The 24,039-nt window shown below is 35.6% G+C and overlaps 1 long non-coding RNA gene across 3 annotated transcripts in view; it reads right to left on the minus strand.

Annotated features, from left to right (window-relative positions):
• The window catches only part of LOC113458909 (uncharacterized), a 219,976-nt gene that overhangs the window by 131,061 nt on the left and 64,876 nt on the right, over positions 1 to 24,039 (minus strand). The window contains exons 1-5 of one of the 3 annotated variants that reach the window (XR_012581166.1): positions 21,730 to 22,107; positions 20,981 to 21,164; positions 17,311 to 17,395; positions 5,872 to 5,946; positions 2,748 to 4,204 (exon numbers count right to left, since the gene is read on the minus strand). This is a non-coding gene — a long non-coding RNA (uncharacterized LOC113458909). Of the gene's footprint in view, positions 1 to 2,747; positions 4,205 to 5,871; positions 5,947 to 17,310; positions 17,396 to 20,980; positions 21,165 to 21,729; positions 22,108 to 24,039 lie in introns of those variants that run through there. The other 2 variants (XR_012581162.1, XR_012581169.1) reach the window with 2 other exon arrangements.

A 24,039-nucleotide genomic window follows, 5' to 3' on the forward strand; every position in this document is an offset into this window, starting at 1 on the left:
GTAAACATTAATGAGAGTTCGATTTCTGTTCTGGCTCCTAATGCTACAAAGCTGATGTAGCTTTTTGAGCTGGAAGAAAGTTTAGTTTCTTTGCCAAAAGTGGTAGTACACTCCATGGTGAACAGTGATTTTAAGTATATGGAGAAAGAATAAATGGAGTTTTCTTCCAGAAATCCTGTAACACACTAATTCATTGAGATGCAGACAGATGAACCATCTGGTGCACAGCTTTTATTGACAAACTTGTTTCGAAACTAATGGAGACTTCAGCAATCATTCTGTACATACTTTGCCCTCATCTCCTTATATCATATTCTACTTTTGATCTTACTGTTGATGGTCTTGTTTCAAAAAGAACATATTTCAATTTCCTTAAGTCAAAATTTTTCATGTCTTCAGGTTTTGATAATAATCATCACGATGACTATTGGATGACGATTGCCAGATCTTTTTTTTTTAAACAGCGCACTTCAGGCACTTATAAAAGTTTTCAAATGCTTTCAAGTAATGCTGAAAAATGCATGGTTTAGGATTCAGATGAAAATAAGAGATCTGCTGGTGGTCTACAACTAATCTATGACATCAGAAGTGATAGCTGTGTCACAATGAGATGATATGGCTTGAAAGGATTTACAATTCTGTGGTGTCCAAGAGTTAGCATTCTACCACTTTTTTTCTCAGTTCTGCTAGCTGGAAATGACTGAAAGGCTCAGAAAGCTAGCACATCTTTGGGGAATTAGAAGATTTAAGTAGCTAGCTATGTGATACAGCAATGGAAGTTATTCTTATATCAGTTTGGTAAATTTCAAACACATCTTTTGGGTTTCCCGGTAAGTTTATGGTTTGGTTCCCCACCCACCCATCCTAGTAGTTTTTCAGAAAAAGCCTTTTTCAGCAAATAACATATTGCAGAAGTATATTACAAGGAATTCACTTGGCAACCCTCCAAAATTAAGTTGCTGTGAATATTTTGGAATCTGTAAACAAAAGCAAGCAATTATGGAATAACTTTGCACAAAAATAAGGCTATGAATAATTTCTTCAGGAAAAGATATTTTATATGTGAATAATTATATTCTACCTGAGAAATTAGACTTCACATGTCTTTTCTAAAAAAAAAGAGCAAATTCCCTAACTAGCAGAAATAGTCTGCAGAACAATAAGCAAAATTGTTCAACACCGCCTGCAGGAACAACTTTTGGGCTGGATACTTACATTTCCACCAGAATTTGAAAAGCATTTGAAGTCCACCTGCATCTTGTAGTTTAGTTTCCTTGAAAACAAATCAAATTTATTTATACACCCCAAGATTGCACGTATTCATAGGCATCTCCACTAACAGAAATATTTAAAAGCTTCTATGAAAAGGTTCAAAATCAGCAAATTAAACCTGAAGAGTAATTATATCTTTTAAAATAAAAAAAAAATATTATGAAGAGGATTTTTAGTACATTACTTCATCAAGGATTTCTTGTTTTACACCACAGTATAAATATGATGTACAGATGATTTCACACACATACACACAAAAACTCTCTAAATTTATTTGGATTAGAAATCCTCTAGTTACTCACAGATGACCATTTTAATTAAGAAAAAATAGATTTAAGATTAGAGTGATGAAGATGCATAGTTCTAAGATTATAGTAATTAATGATGTGCATTACAGATTTAGGAAAAAAGTGAAATAACCACCCTAGCTGAATAAATTTTTTTGCACCTTTTTGTCCCTTTAAGTTACTGACCGTTGGCAGAAAAATAGTTCTGAGGAGAAGAATGTTTTCTTTCCTTTTAAACTTCTGTTTAAACAAAGTTTTCTTTTAAAAAACTTCAATAACTTGCTAAAAAAAAAGCTAAAAATCTATTTAGAATTCTGTCATATGCATGTTCAATCTGTTCATTGATTCCTCAGAACAAATGTGAAGCTAATGGTTGTAACTCATTGGTTCAAAATGTGAAGCTGACCCTGTAGTTCTGTTCCCTAAAATAGCCACGTTCTTGCTGCTGACTAGTTCATCCTTCCCTCCTCTGCTGCTCTATCTTTTCTTTTACAATATTAGATGACTTTTGACTTAATGGACAGACTTTTCAGAGTGCTGTCTGGTTATATCTGACTGCCGGAAAAGTGGTCCTAATCTTTCTCCAGGAATAGCTGTACAAATATTAGAAAGCAGAAGAGGCATATCAATACATTAAAAACTGGAGCTGTTTTGTCTGTTTCATAGGTTTGTGAGAGGAGAGCTGAACTGGCCCACTTTATGTTAAGAGTCCAAATATTTTTATATACTAAAGCTATTCATCAAATATTTATGAAAGCAAAATTAAAAGCATATATTCCAAAGCCTGTTCTCCCTTAGCTTCAAGTAGAACAGAGTGACCACCTCTGTTATTGCCAGCTCAGAAAGCTGAGAGTTTGGTTTTAGTTGAGATTCCCACTCTTCAAGTATGCTTTGACAGAACCAGGAAAATCTTTTCTACTCGAACAATTCTCTCCTGCATGAGTCTCTTGGCCCTTGCAGTTTATTCACTCAGGCACTGGATGACACTGCTAACAATGACTATTTTTTAATATGTAAACATTTCAATGCTTTCCGTTTGCTGACCAGCTTTTCACTTTTTCATCAATGATCACAAAATGACATTTTTAGATTCTCTGACAAATAAGGTGTGAGGTCACCTTAGACATATACCATGGGCATCAGGTAAAGACTTCAACATACTTTGCCACAAAATTCTGCACTGCTTACTGTTGGCTGGGTAAGAAATCTGCCCGGATGATGGAGCCCAGAGAGCAGAGTAGCATCCAGTGGGTGGCCAGTCACAAGTGGTGTTCCTCAGGGCTCAGAGCTGGGGCCACGCCTGTTGAGTATCTTTGTCAGTGATTTTGACAAGTGGATAAACTGCACCTTCAGTCATTTTGCAGATGATACCAAGCAGGGCTGGAGTGTTGATCTGCTGGAGTGTAGGAAGCCTCTGGATAGGTTGGATTGATGGGCCAAGGCCATCTGTATGAGGTGCAACAAGGCACAGTGCTGGGTCCTGGTCCTGCACTTGGGTCACAACAACTCCAGGCAGCAATTATACACTTGGGGAAAAATGTCTAGAAAGTGGCCCAGTGGAAAAGGACCTAGAGTTTAAAGCATAAGTCTTATGAGGAGTGGATGAGGGAGTTGGGGTTGTTTCGACTGAAAAAAGAAGGCTGAGGGGAGACATTATTGATGTGTACAACCACCTGAAAGGAGGCTGTAGCCAGCTGGGTATTGTTCCTTCCTTCCAGATGTTCAACAATAAGATAGAGGAAACAGGCTCAAGTTCCATCAGGGGAAGTTTATATTTGATATCAGGAAAAAAATTTCACTGCAAGGGTTGTCAAGCACTAGAAAAGGCTGCTCAGGGAAGTGGTGGAGTCACCATCACATATTTAAAAGTCATATAGATGTGGCACTTACAGACATTGTTCCGCGGTAGTCTTGGCAGTGCTGGATTAATGGTTGGATTCTTAAAGTTCTTTTCAATGTAAGTGTTTGTGTGAATGTACGATTTTATTCTAATTTTCTTTCACCTTTTCCAAATCCAGTGCTTTCCATCTTTATTTTGTCTTCTAGACTCCAAATTATGCATTTGGTTCTGTTTAGCAAAAAAATGTCAGTTGTATGTCCATTTTCTCTGAATACCAGTCTACAGTCTAAGAATTGTCATGATTAGGGACCATGGCTCATGTATGAATGAATACAAAAAATAATCTTCACTGATACCTGCACCTTTTGCTTTACTAAATTTTTTAATCACACTATCGGGTCTCTTTTTTACTGAGATGTTTCAGAAATTCAGTGGATTTTGGCAACTAAATATGTCTCAGTCATCAAGATATTTCCCTATATGGAATTGAATAAGGTTCAGCCATATTTTCATATCACAATAGATTGGTTATCAGAATTACATTGTTTTATTATAGCATAAATGTCTTCTCTAGTGCAACACTGAATACTGAATAGATATTGCTATCTAACTTCTGTCAAATGATCAACATTTACCTAACAAAACTACTTGCAATTTCTTGTGAAATGACCAACATGTTGAAATTTCCTCAAAACTACAGTGCCAATCATGTGAAGTTATAGCCTTGTTAGCAAACACTGCTGTGATTTTGGTCTCTTCTGGAGAGCAGTCTTCAACTGTGGCATTGCTTACATCACATTGAATTCTGAAAAAAATCAGGAAAAAACCCTCATTATCTCAGATGTACAAGTATGTCAACATAACCCGCAAAAAAAAATTTCCACTTACATTCACCATGGAAAAATTTCTTCAGAACATAAAAGCTTCTAAAATTAATGTCTAAGATCTAATTGCTCTTAACCTAAAGATTTAATGGTGACTATGGATAAAAGACTCAAATAATCTGTCTAACAAGATCTTGGTTTCCATCAGAGAAAAAAACCCCAATTTGCTAACTAAATTTCAAGAGGAAATTATCATAGGAAAGCAAAACCAGTGGGTTTGAGTACTGGTTCGGCAGGTTATGTTACTATTTTGTCTAGTTGTGAACTGCAGTACTGTAGCAACTAAAGAAAATCAGCAAAAGTATTTCTTACACTCTACTCCACCTCAGATTTTTAACCATGTCCCTTTCACAATTTTTTTGTTTAGTTTTACTGTTTAAAATTACAGAAGAAAATATTTGCTATTGATTTATATATTTTGCATTCCTTTGAAAGTCTAGTACAAATTTTATATAGTTCTTTTTTACAGCTTGAAATCTAATGCTAAAAAGTAATAAAAATATTTACTCAGCTTTACAAAGGTATAATCAATAAACCCATAATCCAAAGTTTATTTCTTTCTCTATCCAACATCTTGGAGAAATTCAAACTTTCATTTCTTTAATTTTTTTTTTTTTCCTGAGAAAAGAAAACCCTTTTTTGTTTTCATTTTTTTTAATCTGTTATACAGATGTGGATACTCAATTACTCTTTGCCCATACAGACCAAGTTCACCACAAGAGACTAGTAGGTAGCACCTAGAGGCTGTGCATTTGGGGTTTAAATCAGAACAGATGGGCAGGAAATAAGAGCTGTTAATAAAAAACATAGTTATTCAAGCTTTTATTCATGTTTAACACTTTAAAAATTTTCTTTCCTTATATTATCCTCAGTTAATGCTTTAGTAAAGAGCATTTTTGTTAAGAGGGAATACATTTTGTTACAATGCAGAACTTACCTGCAAACAGATCACAGGGCAAGCCAAACCTTATTCTTCAAGAAGTCTCACCAAGGTATTCTTGAGCCTCTAATTACCTTTCTTACAGCAAGAGGCAGTACTGTGTCCCTTCAAAACCATGTTCAGATAATTTAATTTTTTAATTGGAGCCTTTAATTGATGAACTCATAAAACATTTGCTGACTGAATCTTTCATGGTTTGGAGTTTTTCTCTTCACACATGGTAGAGCAGCTAATTCACACATTTGGCTGTGTTTGTCTCTCTCCTATATATGAGAGCAAACTCTCAAAATGCAGCCTCAACATTTAAGAAATCAACAAAAAGTTTTATAGAAGTAAGCCTGAATTTTTTGCATTGGATTTATTTGGCTTTACAGTCTGTTGCATAGACTTTTAGTGATGATGCCACTGTTTTTTCTTAGCTATTTGTATTGTAAACCACAGCATTTCCTAGCTGTGTGACTAAACCTTAGATAGAATAGGTCTACTCTTACTAACTTTAATGACTTTATAGAATATTGTGTCTTTTACATTTAGTCACTTTCTTCCTACTAATTTAAATCACCTTTCCTAACCTTCATTTCTTGTCTTGACAGATTTTGTTTAATTTCTGTAAAATGGGAATGCATGCTCAGAAGAGGATAAACTCACATCATCATTTTTGGTTATTCTTTGGTTGCACTTTTCTAGGAGGAGTTCTTTAGGGCCTCACAACAGGAGTGTTTTCTGCAAGAGAAAAAATTTTCCAGAATTGTGACAAGCTCAACATGGCAAAAGGAATGTTTCTGTTGGGCTTCATAAGTTCTTTCCTTAGCATTTTCTGGTCTTTTTATGGTTGAATAGCTCATATTTTGAAATATATGATCTCATATTACTCCCTGGTGAGAAAATGCCATACTCTGGCAATTTCAAAGAATGATTATACAACTGCAAGGCATCTACACAGAGACATATCTCAGTGAGCTTGCTTTTGTTGCATATCCTAAATAGGGATGGACTAATCTAATGTTAAATCTGTCCTAATTTATCTTTGCAACTGGGAGATGGCTCAGATTACTTCCAGGCCTTCAGATCTTATTTGAAGGCAGAACTTCCTGAAAATGTGATTTCGAATAGCTGGGTAGTCCCTTGACATATGAAGATCAACAGGAGATTTTACTCATCCAATTCATAAGGACTTTTGGCTAGAACCAGTACGTACTTTACTAGTTTAGTTGTTAAAAGCAGTAATTACTTAAATGTAACCACATCAATACCTCTCCTTCCTACAATCCTGGACATTGCTCAGGTACTCTGAGACCTATTATAAACACAGCTAGACTGAATTTCTCAGCTTTTGTGGTTCTTGAGTTTAATACCTTGCCAAAATTGAATGGGTTTTAAACTGACCTCCTCCATATTTTGAATAAAAGATATCCCAATATGATAATTGTAAGTATTACCTATGCTCTTCCCTTAAACCGACAGTAATAGTATTTACTGCTTATCAAACATAATTTCCTTTTGTGACAGGGTAACCCACCCTGCAATAAGGGTCATCAATCAATGGCAATAAGTATTTCAAAAATTTTGTTTGGATTATGAGCCAGGATGGAATGAATGCCCCCATGGAACCCTCTTGAGTGGAGTATGGTATAGTATAACACACTATGTTTAAAAAAAACCCCAAACCAAACCAAATAAAAAAACGAAGCAACCAAACCACAAGTGAATATGGTCTTGTTAGGTAAAGCAAAGCACCACATCAAAGTGACTTGACCAGAAAAAAAAGCAGACTTTTCTGAAGAAAGATTTTTAGTTTCTCCAGATTGTTCATTGCTTCTGCAAAAGCAATGTGTGTTTTTCAGCTCACATTTCCTGTGTGCCAATAGGCTACTCAGGAATTTCAACATATAATGCTTTGAATATTTGGTTGAAATGGCTATATGTAATTCAGCTGTGTGAAAAAGAGAGTGCATATTGTGTCTCCAGCTCTTTTGCTCAAAACAGGTGGAAACCTTTTTTAAAAGATGGCTATTTGGGAGGATAATTTATTTAATGAAAGACAAAGGTTTGGTTAAAGAATGTGAAAAATTGCATTGAGGTTTGGTCTTTGTATTGAAACAAAAGTAACGAAACCATGAACAGAGTTATAGACATAAATATAAAGAAATGGGTAGATAGATAGATGATAGATAGATAGATAGATAGATAGATAGATAGATAGAGAGATGATAAATTTCTCTTAATTCCTAAGAAATAATAATTCAACAAAAACACAACAGATATCATAAGCAATGCTTTAAAAAACTGAGTAGGGAATCCATGAACAAAATCACAGAAAGGTGGCATGGCCTGAAAAGAAGAGAGATGTACCTACTGTCAAATGGGAGAAGGGGGAACTTGTAGACACCCCTTTTCAGACGCTAAACTGTCTTTTGTGTGAAAGGGTGTTCATATTTATATTTTTTTTGCCAGAAAGAAAGCCTGGATGTCAACAATGGGGACTGTTTTTAATATTTTAGAGCAAGTGATGCCAATAAGAAAATGACATAAAATGTTAATAGACGTGCAAAGGAAAAAAATTATGGAGATGAACTAAATTCAAAAAACATGGTATGGTATTCACATGAAAAAAAAATGATGCAAATGTGTCTCTCAAAGTGTATAAGCCAGCTAAAAAAGTATTGTTTTAAATTTAAAACAGTTATGGTGCTGTTCTTACACATAGTTTACATATTTCTTCATTAAATTGTAACAGTATCCCTGCAAGAAGCATAATTAAACATCCTGCTTTTGTTTTGGTTTGGTTTTTTTCCAATAATCCAGTAAAATTCTAAAGCTTGCAGAACTTAATAGCATGAAATATGCATCACATGGGAAACTCACAGACTGTTTCCTATGTACATTCCATTTGAGTTTCAAGAGTAAAGTAAGACGTATATCAGAGGCATATATTTACATGAGTTTATCTCATTCAAAATTTGAAGCTTGTCTAATTTGTCTCAGATGTCTCACTTTCCTTTATATGTCTCACAGGACAAGATTATGCAACATCATATTCCTATTTCAAAATATTTAAAATTAGACCTGTTGCTTGCATGCGTAGCTTTCACTTTCCCTGTTAATCTTTCTTTATCTCAAACCATGAGTTTTTTCTACTTCTCCAGTTCTCTCCTCCATCCCACCCAGAAGAGTGAGCAAGCAGCTCCATGGAGCTTAGTTGCCAGCTGGTGTTAAACCAAGTCAGTCTTAAAAATTACCTGTATAATTCTGTTTTGATCACTTAATTAATATTATTTCACCCTTTAACACACTTATTAAGGCCATCTATATCAAAAAAAGGACTTTTGAGGGTAGAAAATGAACCTGATTTTTTATCAAAGCTCACTGGCTCAGATTTTTTTGAAATTACAGTTTCTCCAAAGCTGTCATTCCATGAGTACAGTGTCATCACATCTCTGTTTCCTGGAATTTTTCTTTATTTATTTTCTTATTTCACTTGCTGAAGTCACTTATCTCTGTTACTAACATGAGGCAAATGTGAAATTATTGAATCTTGAGATATCTGTGAATTAGAACAAGTTGTTTTTCCCAAATCATTATATAAACATTGCAGATGAAAGTTTTAGGGCACAGGTTTATTGAAGGCAGAATAGGAATTCTGCATGAAAGCATCATCTCATCGAGTTTTGTGAGGTTCAAAAAATACAGAACTTTCTGCACAGGAAAATTAAAAAATATATTCTTGTAAGGAGAAATGTGATAGTATAACAGCTGTCATTTCTTCTGTGGGAAAATGGAGTGATTGATTAATAATTTATTATGTGGCCAACTAGAATTTAAAATTTGTTTACACAGTCATCCTCTGTGGTCTTAAAACTACATATTTACATTTATCTGTTTACTTCTTCTTGTTTCAGTGAGACATTTTGGGAACCAGTGAAGCAGTCCCTTTCTCAAACCCTTTCTCTGGTTTGCTGTCTGCCAACACCTCATGCTCTCAACAGTGTTAGGCTCTTGTGACCCTCCTCAAGAAAGCTTTGTAAGCAAACAAATTACAGCGAGCTCTGTGCTTTCATCAGGTATGCAATGTGACAGTTTTGATGATAAAGTCCCAAAAGGGAAAACAGCCTGCAGGTCGTTATGCTATTGTAAAATGACAGAAACAATATAATTAAGTTAAAGAATCTAAAACATTACCCACAGCATTGTGTAGGAAAACTTCACAAGCCTTAGTAGTGTATTATTTGATGACAGTTCTATTAGAGGATTTATAACAGATACACCTTCACATTTGAGGATTGAAAAAATAATTTAAGAACTCAAATATAATAAGTATCAACTTGGTTAAACGACTTTTTAGAGATGTAACTTACATGTTTGAACATATAGGCCTCCCTCTATATTTCTTTTCCCAGTGGAGAAAAAACAACAAAAAATTATTTATGTCTATTATGTCTATAAATTATTCATGTCTATTTTATGAGCAATAGATTATCAAGAATAATATAGCACAACAATGAACAGTTCAAATAAGGTGAATAATTCAAGAATGCTTTAACTACTTTATATTTAATATAGTATACTGTATATTCAATATATGAATATAGAGTCACAGTATTTTTTCAGAGTCACAACACAAATAGTAAATAGATCTGAGGAATTCAATCTCAGCTTTAACAGAAAACATGCAATTCCAAATCAATTTTCCCAGGTCATTGTAATTCCCTAAATATTCAGGCTCACAAAATTTTTTTTGGTGTTGTTTGAAGGAAGACATGACCTTTTACATCAAACAAAAGATTAAAACCCGAAGCCTTCAGATCTCAGGATTAGCCATCAGTGCAATAAGAGTGGGAACACTCTGGATGGAGGAACGATCGATCATCACCCCTGTGGGAGGAGGCTCCTTCCAGCCGGGGCTGCCATTAACTCCGGTAGCAGCAGTGAAAACACAGCTGCTGCAGCAGCCAAGTGCCGTGGCCAACAAACAACACAGCACTGCTGCAAAATATACTCAGTGCTCAGTGTGTGGGACCACTAAGGCTGCACATGAGCAAAAGCACTTGCATACCACTGCTTAAACTAGATGTGCCCTCTGCAGAGTAAGCCTGAGTCAGCTCAGACCTCTGCTTTAGCCATCTTGCAGAAATGGTGACGGTATAAGGCTACTGAAAAAGGCAGTAGTTTAAAAAATAAGTTTCTTTCCAGATAAAAGAAATTTCATTGCAATAAATGTGAAAATATTTAATATATCATTTGCAATCTGATCTTTTACACTTAGTCCAGCCAAACAGGAAATAAGATGTGGCTGGATTCACTCCCTTTTCTTCATCCTAGGAAATGGGTAGTCTCAGATATTGTGTATCTTCAGAGGTGTTATGTGACCCAAGTGGAAAGCAAAGAGCTCCCGAAGAATGCTGAATTTCAAAAATTACTAAACTTCATTGCTGGAGAAATTTAGAATATACATGGACTCAAGAATCCACAGAAATCATATTATTATTAAGATACACATCAAATTCAGACATAGGCAACTATGTATCCAATAGTAATTCACTTTTAGCAAGATGGGCCATGCTGACTGTGCTCTATTTAGGCTCCTGAGTTCATTCTCGTGAGGCCAGCTGCCACAGAACAGCCCAGATACCTAATATTAAACTTACTTATCCTTTGAAACAGGTTCTCATACTAACTTCCAGCTGGCAAACATTCCTGAAAATGATCACTCTAGCTTGCAGACTGCGCCCACAAATGGCCTGAGAGACACAAGCTGTTGTTCTAACAGTTTGGTGATACAGGATGCTCCTGGTCACTATTTAAATTAGAGCTATAGATGCAGCCTACCAATCCTCCATTTTCAGCAATTAAAGTATAAATATAATGAAAAAGTATGATAATACAAGACTAATTCAAATAAAAACGTTGCAAATTAGGTGAGTTACTTTTGGTTATTTTGCATAAGTATGTACAAAGCTTGGTATAAATTGTAGCTTGAATGAAAAGTGCAACATCAGCTCACCAATAAATCCCACCATGCTGGACTTTAAGAGTACTGTTTCAAAATGAAAACAATTGGGTATCTAGTTTCTATAGTAACGTTTTAAAATTCTGGTAAAGGTATCAATTATTGCTATTTTACCTCAATTAATGCTATTTTACCTGGATTGTCTGTATATGAACATTTGCTTGAATTTCCAGATCACAGTCACCACACTATTGAGTCAAATTTCCTGTCCTAAACAGAGACTATTCTCAAAGTTTCAGACTATAAAATAACACACAAACAACTTCTGACAGATGCAACACAACCCTCTTAGATGAGTCTTATGATTGGCATTTAGCCAGACATGTAAAATACAACTGTGCAAAAAATTTATTGGCACCATCAGGCAAAAAAGTCCGAAAAGCCCAACAAAAACCAATCAAACAAAACAGAGAAACAACCAGAAAAAACCCAAATAACTAAACTTCCATGGGAAATGGAATTTAAAAATATCCTCTGCTTAATTTTGGCATAAAACTTCAAAAGGAGGTGCTGTTTCAAAGGCAAAAACAAAAATAAAGAAAATCCAAATGTTACAGGTATCTGTACTTGTATACTTTGCTAACATTATTAAGTACTGCTATTCTTAGACTCTATCACATTGCTTTCATTTTCTTAAACTTACAGTTCCATAGCTGTTTAATCTAAGACAAAAGTGCTTCCTCCCATCTTCCTTATGCCAGTACTAGGGCCCATGCATCCAGATGATTCAAAATGAGTCAATTTGTCTTAATTTTCCTTTGGGGTGAGATCCTGGATCTACTTTATTGTATTTCCAAATATCCATTACAGCTAACACAAGTGGGCTGGAGCACCTAGCCACAAACAAGGAGAGCGAAGGAATATAAGACCAAAGTGGGAATAGGGGGTATCCCTTTTATGGCAGTACCTTATTCAGTCGCTTCATGGCACTTGCCTTAGTTTAAGTAAATTTCAAGTTTATCAGCATGTGTTCTATGCTATTAAATCCTTCATCAGAGAAAACTGTTCAGCTTCTCATCAAAAATTTTCTCCCTAAGAAGGAGTAACTATAAAATCATACCATCATCTGTTGCTTTACCCTTAAGAATAGCCTTATGTAAAATGCAATTTGAACTTATTTAAATCAATGCAATTACTTATTTGCAAACAAATAGTAGTTATATGAGAACCTTCAATAGCAAATATTTATGATGAAACTGAGAATTTTCCTTATGCCCAGATCTTAAATTAATATTCATTAAAGCCTTCTCAGAGGTGTTTTCTCTGGGCTGAAAATGTTCTGGAAACAAGAGTTATACAAAACTTATGGGGAGACAATGTCAAGTGAAGTTCAGGTAGACAATGTTCCCTGCTTTTCTCTTGTCTACCAAGTCAGTCTTTTCATCATAGAAATTGATCAGGAAATTCAATATTACAGTGCAACTAGAACTTCAGTGAGACTCTTGAGCTTTTCCACAAGGAATAAAAATATTCATATACATATCAGGGTTCCTCAGCATAATGAGAAATGTAGGGGGAAGGAAAGTATATTGAAATCCTTCTTTTCTATCACACCTTGGTTTACTGTAATATTTCATTTCATTTGTTATTATACTTGCAAATATGCATTCCAAGTTTGCTTTTTAAATACAAGTGAAATATTTGAGACCTGTGGGAATGCACACAAGAGAGAATGTCTTTATTTTCTGCTTTGTTAAAACACCAATAAGGCCCCATTAAAACCTTGGTGTCTCCCTGGAAAGCTCAGATGTTCCCACACTGTTAAGCAGGGATTGAAAGCTGTATCTGAAAGACAGATATATAACATGTAGAGTCTTGTGATAAACAAAAAAATGGCCCAAGCATAATAAAATCATATTATTTTGAAAAATTTTGAAAAATAACTTTTGAAAAATTAACTCCTCTGAGCTCTCCTCCCTGCAGCCTTATTTAAAGGAATATGCTTACTGATAAGTTTCAGACTTATGCTTGCAGATTTTTTTCCAGTGCTTGCAGGTCTTCAGATGGCCCAGATCTTGGCTCTGAAGAGATATCCTGGTTCTTTGCAGGGTGGGTAAAGAGATTACCCAGATCCCAGGCTAGCGGGCATTGGATAGTAGAGGTAATGGATGTGTTGAGGAAAACCGGGAAGATAACAGAACTCAGTTTCTTTTTTGGAAAATAAATAAATTCTTGAACAATAGTGGGAAACTATTAAAGAGACTTAAAGAGATTCATAAGAATATCAATGCAGAAAGAAAAAGATGGAGGGGAAGAAGACCTCAAGAACTGGTAGGGGAAATTTGGCCTATTGGGTGTTAAGCATTGAGCAAGAGCAAGTAAATATAACAGAGTCAGACTAGGGGAGAGCTGAATGCTGAGGGAAAGGCTGACAGAGAAAAAGGGGCATCATTAAGTGGAAACAGGATTTGCTGCATACAGGGAATAAACAGCAGCCTAAGAGGAAAACAGTCTTTGCAAAATGAGAACGATGGAATGGTGATGAAGAAAGTAACATGGAAAGAAGACAGGCAGGCAGAAAGCCCCAGCTATATAAAAATTGAGGGTTCATCAAGTTTTATAACATCTGGCAAAACACATAACATCCACTCATGGATGCTATTTTCTTCCATACAAGGTGCTGTTAACTAGAGCTGGCAGTCACCCCATGATCCAGGCTGCTTGCCTCAAAATGCTTTGTTAACATATACCATACTGTATTAAAAACATTGGTGATTTCATTTTTTGTGCACAACTCACTCTAATGATACTTTTGCACACATATGCCACTGAACTACCACTTCCTATTGTTCCCAAGAGGGACACTTCTCATTAAATGGGCAGCTTTTATATAGTTTATTCTCTTTTTTAATGTAATTCCTAAGTCTTATTTATCATGCACTGTTTGATTCCACTTTGAAGAAAGACTTGCTGAATTGTTGATTTCCCTGGGGCTTTTCACTGACCCATCATTATAGCTTTTGAAGACTTTGCCAGATGATGTATATCTTTACAACACTTTCTAAGGGAGGAAGCACTCTAATCTGAGTTTGAAGATAGAATCCTAAGAGCTTCTAATAATTCTGTGTACCCATTTTGAAAGAGATTGTTGTTTACATGCATTCCAGTCCCAGTTTGAATAGATTCTTATACTGAAACTCTGAGCATTCAACCATTGGCTATTATATCTATAGAATCTCAAAGTGGTCACCCTAAAATGAAGGACACCATCCAAAATGTTTAGGCAAATTTCCTAGCATTGCATATACTGATGGAGACACTGGAGGAAGTTTCTTCGCTTTTGTGACTTTCTGTTTTGTGGGCTATGAAATTATCTTTTGCCTTCATAAATACTCCCTCAGCTGCACTAGGAACACACAGGCTGAAACCCAGAAAGTGATTGGCTAATAGCTTTCACTACGGATTTTTGTTCATAAATCTATTCAATTCATTATTTCTACCTCCTGAGTTTTTTCAAAGGAAACCAAGGCAATTAAGTATTGCCATTTAATAAATTTTAGAATGAGATTCATATTAGGAATTCCATACAGATATTTCAAAACCTAGATAGATAACCACACAAAACAAAAGCATATGTTCCAGTCTAGTTAATTCTGGGAGTCTGTGATTCTGTTCCATACAAAGTCAGTCAGCATTTAACCTTTCTCTTCTATGAGACAAAAAGAAGAAGTGAACAAATAAAAGAAGAGGGGAAAAGTATTGTTAGATAAAGACATAACTTCTCTCCTCACAACAGTAATTACATAACAGTAAGAAGATGAAGCTCAATACAAACATACATCTTCCCTTCATGACTGGACAGGTCTTTAAGGCATATTTATTCAATGCAACTATGGATATAGATATATAACTACACAAAACTATCATGCTAAAAAAAATTCTATACAAAGCAACTGTAGCTCCAATTGTTGCTTCTAGGGGTGTTTTCTACTTGTGTGTTTTTCCTTTGCATCTGAATTATGCATGTTTTCTATATTTAATTTGCCCACTTAACAAAGAAAATGCTGATGTTAAGATCTTTTTGAAAATATATGCTGGAGTATCCCTAGGAAAATGCACTCCTTCAATTAAAATCTGATACTCCCATCTTCAAAAGATCAGAATTTTCATAACAGCCAAATTTAAACCCTTTTTTATCATAAAACAGATTACAGGAATTTTGGATTTTCTCATTTGAACTGCTCATGTCAACAAGCAAATACATGCAGCCTACAGACTAATCATATAATATAAGCCTGCAGTGAGTCTTCCTCGCCTGCTTTCACCTGATCTAGATGGCATTGACAACTTGGACCTAAAAGGGTCAATATTTTCATATCTACGTTAAGTATCAAAGCATCTTCTAAATCTGATAGTGCAGGGCAAGGCTAAACTTGTAACAGGTTCTGCCAGTTTCTCTGAATCCTGCGCCTCACTTTTTTGGCAAATCTTATTTCTATATCCCTACACAGGATTTTTCAAACTCATGATCTCAGCAGATTATGGAATTATTAAGAAACATACATTTAATACTCCATTTTGATGTGTGAATATGTAAATCTTTCAGAAAACCTCTTATTCCATCTCTAGTTATCAGGTGTCTGCAATTTTATGTTGAAGAAAAATAACTCTTTACTGCCTCTTTTTGCAATTGGATAAATTAAAACAATAAGTCTGTCCATTACAGAAAGAATGGTTTCATCTTTCTTTATAGACAGTACCAAAGTATCAAAACTACTATTTTTATTTTTCCAAGTATGTCCCAAAGTATTTGAACACACAGATATTTTTTTTGTTTTGTTTTGTTCAGCAGAATAGCTTTATTGCCTTTAAGAATTTCTTTCCAAGTTCCTGAGTAGCAAGCTACATCTATGTGATTATGCTATGAAGAACACAGTTCTGGGACCTAATTCCAAATATTTAACTTATCAGCAGTGAATTCTACTTAGTTTAAAGTTTTTATTTCAGATGACTAAGTTGCAGGAACTCTTTGGGGTTTTTTTCAGTATGTCAAACACACCTAGTTTACATTCTGTCCTCTGATTAAAATTAATGAGATATATTTTTATATCAAAATAACAATAAATAATATTCACTCTTTTTAAATAAATATTTTCAAATTATCTCTTCCATCAAGATCTTGGTTTATAATTAGCATGTTTAAATTCAAAGGGCTCCTAATCAACGTGTAAATGGTTAATAAAAAATTAGTATATTTATTTATAAGAATTCTTTTTAAAAATGTACTTCAGCTACTCCTCTGAATATACAAAATTTTGTTGGATGAATACTGATTTTGTAGCCTATTGTAAAATGGGGTCAGTCATATTGTCTAACCCAAACCAAGATTCAAATTAAACATTTCTTTTTCGAACTTTCTTCCAAAGCCAGACATATAAAGGTCTAAGTAAAGACACAATTTTGGAAATGGTTGTGCGTATCTTCATATATCTTCTCTGTAAGACCACACATTAGTTATCTTCCTGAAATTAAATCCTACAACAGCAGTCATAAAAAGTTTGTGAACTGGATTTTAGCACTATATAGTTGGTTATATTGATCACATTGCCTGCAGTGTTATTTTCACAGACAAAAAAATTAAATCAATATTAGGATCCAAAATAGCAAAATAGGTCTTGGCACCGCTTTTATGACACTTCTTAGAAGAAATGTAGCATTGACTATTGTAACATCTTGTAAAAAACATACAGCTTTATATTTCTTGATTTTTTTGGGTGGTTTTGAGGTTTTTGTATTTGGGGTTTATTTGGTTTGGTTTGGTTTGGTTTGGTTTGGTTTGGTTTGGTTTATTTGTTGGTTGGTTGATTTTTTTGTTGGGTTGTTTTTTATCCCTCCCAGAAAAGTAAGCTTTCCTCAAAATCCAAGAGAGAATGACTACATAGTGATGTACAGAAAACAGCTTTCCAGCAACATCTAATCTCTAGGTTGAGCAGGTTTTAGGCTATGGTTTAACTTGTACAGCACAGTGCTTGCCTTTCTGGATAAGGAGAACAGATTGAAACCTGGAAATATCTCAGGTGAGAAACACCAAAGAAAAGGGTCTCCAAGTCTGTGGTACTCACACAAAACCTTTTACTCACCACATTAAAACCATTAAAAACTTTCCAGGCTTTAGATTGATGTAGGCAGTTCATGTTATATCCTCCAGTCCTCTTCTCACCAGTCCTGCAAAATGAGAAGTATTCTGACCAGCTTTTTTTTGCTATTCAAAGATGCTCACCAAAATAATTATGCAACAGATGGAGTTACATTGGTCTTCAAGTAAAAGGCACTTGGTTCAGCACTAGGAGAGGTGTTAGAAGACACCAAGAATTGAGAAAGAAGCATTTATTTCAAAGAACTGCAATTGCTCATGAGTTTTGGGGTTTTTTTTGAAGTATTGTAAATAAAATCCCATGTTCATTTTTTAAATTCTTAAAAATCCATTAAATGAGTAAGAAATTATGTGAACAGGTAACTGAAAATATTCTATGAGATATGTAGATTTAAAAATGGAAGAAAGCTGTACTGCAAGGATGGATTTTTAAAAAGCCAAAATATTTTCAAGACTGATAAATTAATATAACACCAAACCCCAAAATATTGATTTTGCTGCAGAAAGGATTTACTACAGGATGTGATTCCTATTTTAGTTTTCCAATGCCAAAAATATGTCATGACCCCACTGGGGAGCAGGGGAAGAGTGTGACAAGTCCTCTCCCTGATGAGAAGGAAGCAGCACAGACAGTGTGTGATGAACTGGCCACAGCCCCGATTCCACGTGCCCTGAGCCTCTGATGAGAGGAAATAAAGAACTCAATCCCTGTGAAGGAGGGAGCAGTGGGGGAAAGGTGTTTGAAGATTTATTTATTGTTTCTCATTATCCTACTCTGATTTGACTGATAATAAATTAAACTAATTTCCCTGAGTCAGCTCTGATTCACCCATGGCAGTAATTGGTGAGTGATCCCTACCTGCCCTTATCTTGCCCCATGGACATTTTGTTTTCCTTTCTTTCCCCTGCCCAGCAGCTTTGACAGGCACCTGATATCCAGCCAGGGTCAATTCAACGCCACTTCTTTTTCTTCTAGGCCTTTATTCACACCCTCTGACCGCCACCCCCTAATTTATCCCATCTACAAAAGGTTACATGAACTTGTTTTTGTGAAGATAATCTTGTTTATGAATTAACATTGTCTTTGAATTTCTACCGTGCATCTAGAGAAACTGCAGATACACTGACCAAGGCAGAGATACAGACAAGGAGAAGACATTCAGTCCTGTTAAATAGACACCATTTTTTCGGAGAATGAAAAAAGTTATTTGGAAGCAGCAAAGTCTGGCCCATACGGATAAAGCAGAAAAATTTTTTTTCAAATTTGAAGTTACAAAACATCTGTTTTGAAGTGAGCATGGATATCTGCTGTATGCTGGAGCTATCATCACAGGAACAGGTATCATTGTCGCTATCTGTCACTCAGAGAGAGGTAAGACACTGCTTTAGTGCGATTGTTGGCATCTTCACATGCACTTAAAAAGGCAGATGTGTTTTAGGACAACCAGAAGCTCCCACTTGCACAAAAATAGGTTAAGAGGTTTAGAGAAAATGTAGGAGATGGTAAACTAATATCCTAAAGAAAGTGATATATAAAGAGAGAGATTTTAATGAGCAAGTAAAAATAGGAAACCTAAGCTAAGAAAAAAAGGTGCTTGCAAGACTTTGCCATTTATCTATCTATCAACATATAATGTGTTTTGTCATGAAATAGTCTTTACTCAGAGCATTGTCCCTTTGCTAGTGCTGGGAAATGTGTACCCTTCAACATATGGTTATTTCCCAAAAGTCTTTGCTAAAGGAAAAGAAAATTCTTTCTGTTTTTCCAGATGAGTTTGATAGTAACTTATGGATTTAATTGACCTCTGGTGTTTCTTTTCATGTGCCAACACTGCACCTCATTTGACCTCAGGCTTGCAGAAACTAATTAAATATGAGCACAGAGACAACTTAAAAATTCCAGAACCAATACAGATAACAAAAGAAGACTTCCTCTACATTTTTTTCTCCTACTTTTTGAAGAAAGGAGTTCTGTATTCTGAGCAAAAACCACACACTGTCCTAGTTAATAAGATCATCTGGGATCAATTACTGCTAAGCATAATGATTCTTTATTCCAGATGTGCGAATGAGATAGCTGCCTATCTCTGTAGAAAATTAACACTGCCATTCACCTGAAAGATTTATGCTTGCATCACTTGCATACAAACATATTTGGAAGGGCTACTGTCCGCTATGTTTCTCCTGAAGGGGACAATCAATGAGGCAAATGAGCTTGTATAAAGAGTAGCACCCTCTTAAAAAAAGCTTTTTAAATTTTTTTTTCTCTACGTAATAGACAACTGATTTCAAAGAATTATGCCTTCATGTACATGTTCTCTATTAAACACAAATTTCTGCCCAAAGAAGAATGCATTTTCAAAAGCCAGTCTAAACCTGAGTTGCTGGAGGGAACAGTTCTATATTCTTCCCTGAGCACTCTGTGTTTTCCATCCTCCTCCAGCTCTTCCACTCCTGCAGCTATGCAGCCATCCAGACCAAAGATATTATGCTGGAAACAAACAAACATGTCCAAAAATAGATGGACATGGACAAGCCACCAATTAACAGTGAAGTAAAACACTATATCAAACACAGCAAACCAATCAGGTTTAGCTCAAGTAGGATTTTGACTGTCACACAAGCATCAGTCCACAATATGCAGGTAAGTTAAGATTTTCAATAGCAGGAGGCTTAAAGTCATTTAAATCAATCAAGAAATTAAGTACAAAGAAGAAAATGAGGTGATTTTCATCACCTGTAAGTGCAGGGTTTACAGACAGGCATTCTGTAGTTTTATTCTGGTGCACCACGTACGGCAGTTTTGCAGGATATTGGACTTGGAAGTACTTTTTTCATATGTTGCAAACTGGTGATCAGCAAAAGGACAGACTGAAGAAGCCACAAGGTTACAGATGTGTTACAAAACAAAATGTACACAGCTCCATCAGCTTCCATAGGAAGTCTCATCTACTGAGATATTTCTTGCATTTTTCTATGCAATATTATTTCTGAACCAAATAAGCTCATCCCAACTTACTGCATCATAAAAGACTGCCTGGTATGATGTGAAGAGCATCAACTTCTGTAGTTAATGCATACCAATTCCTTCAGGACAATGTGTGTTCAATCTCAAAATATTGAGCCAGAAAATAAAAAATACTGCAACAGAGAAGTCCCCTAGAAAACAACAACAAAAAAAACAAAAACAAATCCCAAACAACCAGCAACAACAACAAAAAGCTTCACAGAGACACAGAAAGTCTATATAGCATCCACTTTCACTGTCTCATCTTCTACTTGTGGCTTCTAGATGCACAAATAATTTTTATGTCTCTGGTCTAGTGTTGCAGGCTTTGCACTTTTCAGAATATACCTGAAAGCTGTAATCACTTGCTGTAATCCTCCCTATCAGATAATGGATATTGCCTTTCTAGCTGTAAATATTTCTGCACGTTGTGCAATTGAGTATCCATACATGATGTCTACACGTAGATATCTAAGGCACTAGAAAGGCCTCAGAGTGGGTCCTGAATAATTTGTTTGAGATTGAACAGCACAGGCTGCCTTCACAGAATTGTCTCACTTATAATAGAGATAATAGAGATATGTGAGGCAATGTTATCTTTTGGATTGCATCCATTTCCCTTGAGTGAATGAGCTAAAAATAGACTAACCTGCTCCAAAACTACTTACTACAGATGCAGCAGTTCCAGAGTATCAGCACAGAAATGTTGTTGATCCCAAACAGACTTTTATTATGCAGGTATTCCACTGCCTGTATGAAGTTGTCTGCTTGGAAGGCTGCAATATCCTCCTTGAAGCCAGCAGGTGGAGAAATACTTCCATTTAAAAAAATATCTGTGGGGAAAGGCAAATTCAGCAGCTATGGAGGGAAACGGCTGTACTTTCCAAACCTATTCCTTCCTGATCATGAAATCTATCCCTGTCAGTTTCCTAGGTAACCCTATGAAACTGAGAATGCTAGTAGAGACTGGAGGAAGTAAAAAACCAAATAGAATTTTAAGTTAGCCTTCCATAAAATAGGTTAAGAAATGTCAGCTTTGATTGGATTCAGAAATTTAGTTTGGTATTATTTCCCCATGCACACAATGGATTGTAGATGACACTGCCATTTTCACACAATGGCTTGGAATGATTTTATAAGATACTAGAGTATTTCACCTTTTTTTTTTTTAAGATTCATACATTGGCCTCTTCTGGTTTTTATAGTTGAAACACAGTATTTTTATTGGTCAGTTATCCTGGATATAAGCATGAACATTCACACAAACAAATATGAACACTATACTGTCACTTTCATGCACTTTAATATGGAATTCTTCTCAGATAACAGTCAGCAGATGATACATCTTAATGCAGGAACAGAACAATAGATGAATAGATAATAGAATATTCTTCTTACCTGTTCTTCTAGGAAAAAAAACCAAAATAGATTGTGTTTGAATAAAACTGCGTTTAAAATATACACGGAATTCATGTAAAGCAAAATCAGACACCTTCCCCTTTCTCAAAATCAAATTTCTTGCCCTCTATTTTCACATCACCCACCCAGTATCTGTCTGTATTTAAAGCAGGGAGACACAGACTGTAAAATGCTCTGGATGAAGAGAGACTATAAATCAAGAATAAAACAGAACAGCATGCTATGATTATTTTCAAATTCATATGCATCCACTCTACCTTTTTGTCTTATAAAAAGCATGCATGGGTCTGAAATGTAGAAAAGAACAAAAAGATAGAGATCTGTGTATTTTACCACAGCACTGCTCACAAAACTCAATTGGGTCAACACAGTGGACCAACACACTGATAAATTTGGTCATTATATTTTAGATATCAACTTTCCAGAGAATTTTAAGGGTACCAGCATTAACTATAATACTAATTAAAGCAGTCACTTTGCTTATTTTCTATTGCTTCTTTTCAGCCTCAACCCATCTGTTTTTCAAAACTCCTTGGTGATAGCCACAAGTGCCAATAAGTAGCTATAGCTGCATCTTCTACTATGCAGGCTTTCAGCTGGAGACCTACAGTAAAATTTAAGGGAGAAACCTGATTTTACTCAGCTTGGTCTTTATGTAACAGATGTTTACATATGTTTAAACAGATGTTTACATACATTTATCTGTTTAACATTTATGTTAAACAGATAAGTTTAACTGAATGCACAAACTAAGCATCTAATGTAACTTCTCAGTGATATAATTTTTAAAGGCAGTTCATACAAGATGTTTAGGAGGGTTTACTCACAACTAAGAGATGTTGCATGATCAGTGCTCAGTCAAGGTATGTCTTTCAGTACACTAGTAGCTAAAATACTTAACAAATATTTTCAATGAAGTAGCCTTAGAAAAAGTAGGCAACCAGATTTCTAGAGAGTACAGGAGAACTTTTCAACTGGTGCTTTTCAGTCTCACATAAACTGATTTCCACTTCACACCTGATTTAAAATCAGAATTCTCATTAATATGGGTATTTTCTGCATTTTGGTTGTGAGGAGTAAAATGCCCCTAACATGCAGCCTTCCCTGCTAAGCTCCAGACCAACTAGCATTAATCAGAGGTTAAACTGCCTGTCCATGATTTTTCACCATTTTTAGGGGTTTCTGTCATTCCCACAGCTTCACAGACCTGTAACCTCTCCCGTGGGCTCAGTGTGACTGTCTGCAGCAGATGAGTTCTGAATGAAGGCTGCATTTTGGACATCTGCAATCCTCAACAACATAGGGGACCGATCATTTTACAATTTAGAAGTCCAGCTGAAACTGAAGCATTTTGTCTGGGCAGGTGAAGTCACAAATAAACATACTTAGCCTGTGCCCTGGACAGACTTACCAAGCTGACTGTAATCTAGAAACCCAAGCTAGTCTGAAACTACAGCTGAATACATGGGCCCTTTCATGGGTTACACAGCTTACACTTGCTGTCAGTCAGGCCAGGAAGTTTTCTCACATGTGCCCCCATATAGACATGCCTCAGAAGGATCAATTAAATGCATTTATTGCATAATTGATAGGTCCTTTCTAGGTACTATTTTCTTAGCAATATTAGGTTTTAGTTGGTTGAGATATTTTAGATATTTTTTCTAAATATAGAAAAAGCGAACCTCAGCTGCTCTCTAGTTACCATAGCAACTGTAAGGTATTATGGCACTTATCTGAGCGCATATATATATATATATATATATATATATATATATAGCATTTTCCATGTATAAAATTAATATTTGAGTCAACTTTTATATATGCTGAGAATATATTTTTCCATTTTGCCTGTTTTACAGGTGACCCCTCAGTGGAGATACAGGAGTAGAAACCTGTTAGAATGCTATTAGATTCATAGAATCATTTAGGCTGGAAAAGACCTTTAAGATTGAATCCAGCCATTAAACCAGTACTACCAAGCTCACCACTAAACCATGTCCCCAGGTGCCACATCTATACATCTTTTAAGTATCTCTAGGGAGGGTGATACAACCACTTCCCTGATCTGCGTGTTCCAATACTTTTCATGAATAAATCTGTCCTAATATCCAGCCTAAGCTTCCTCTGGTGCAACTTGAGACCGTTTCCTCCTCTTCTGTCACTTGCTACTTGGGAGAAAACACCACCCCCCACGTGGCTAGGTAGATGTAGAGAGCAATAAAATAATTTATTAATTAATTGAGCCTCCTTTTCTCCAGGCTAAACAGCCCCAGTTCCCTCAGCTGCTTC

This window comes from Zonotrichia albicollis, chromosome 1 (assembly GCF_047830755.1).
Source record: "Zonotrichia albicollis isolate bZonAlb1 chromosome 1, bZonAlb1.hap1, whole genome shotgun sequence".
Classification (NCBI taxonomy): domain Eukaryota; kingdom Metazoa; phylum Chordata; class Aves; order Passeriformes; family Passerellidae; genus Zonotrichia; species Zonotrichia albicollis.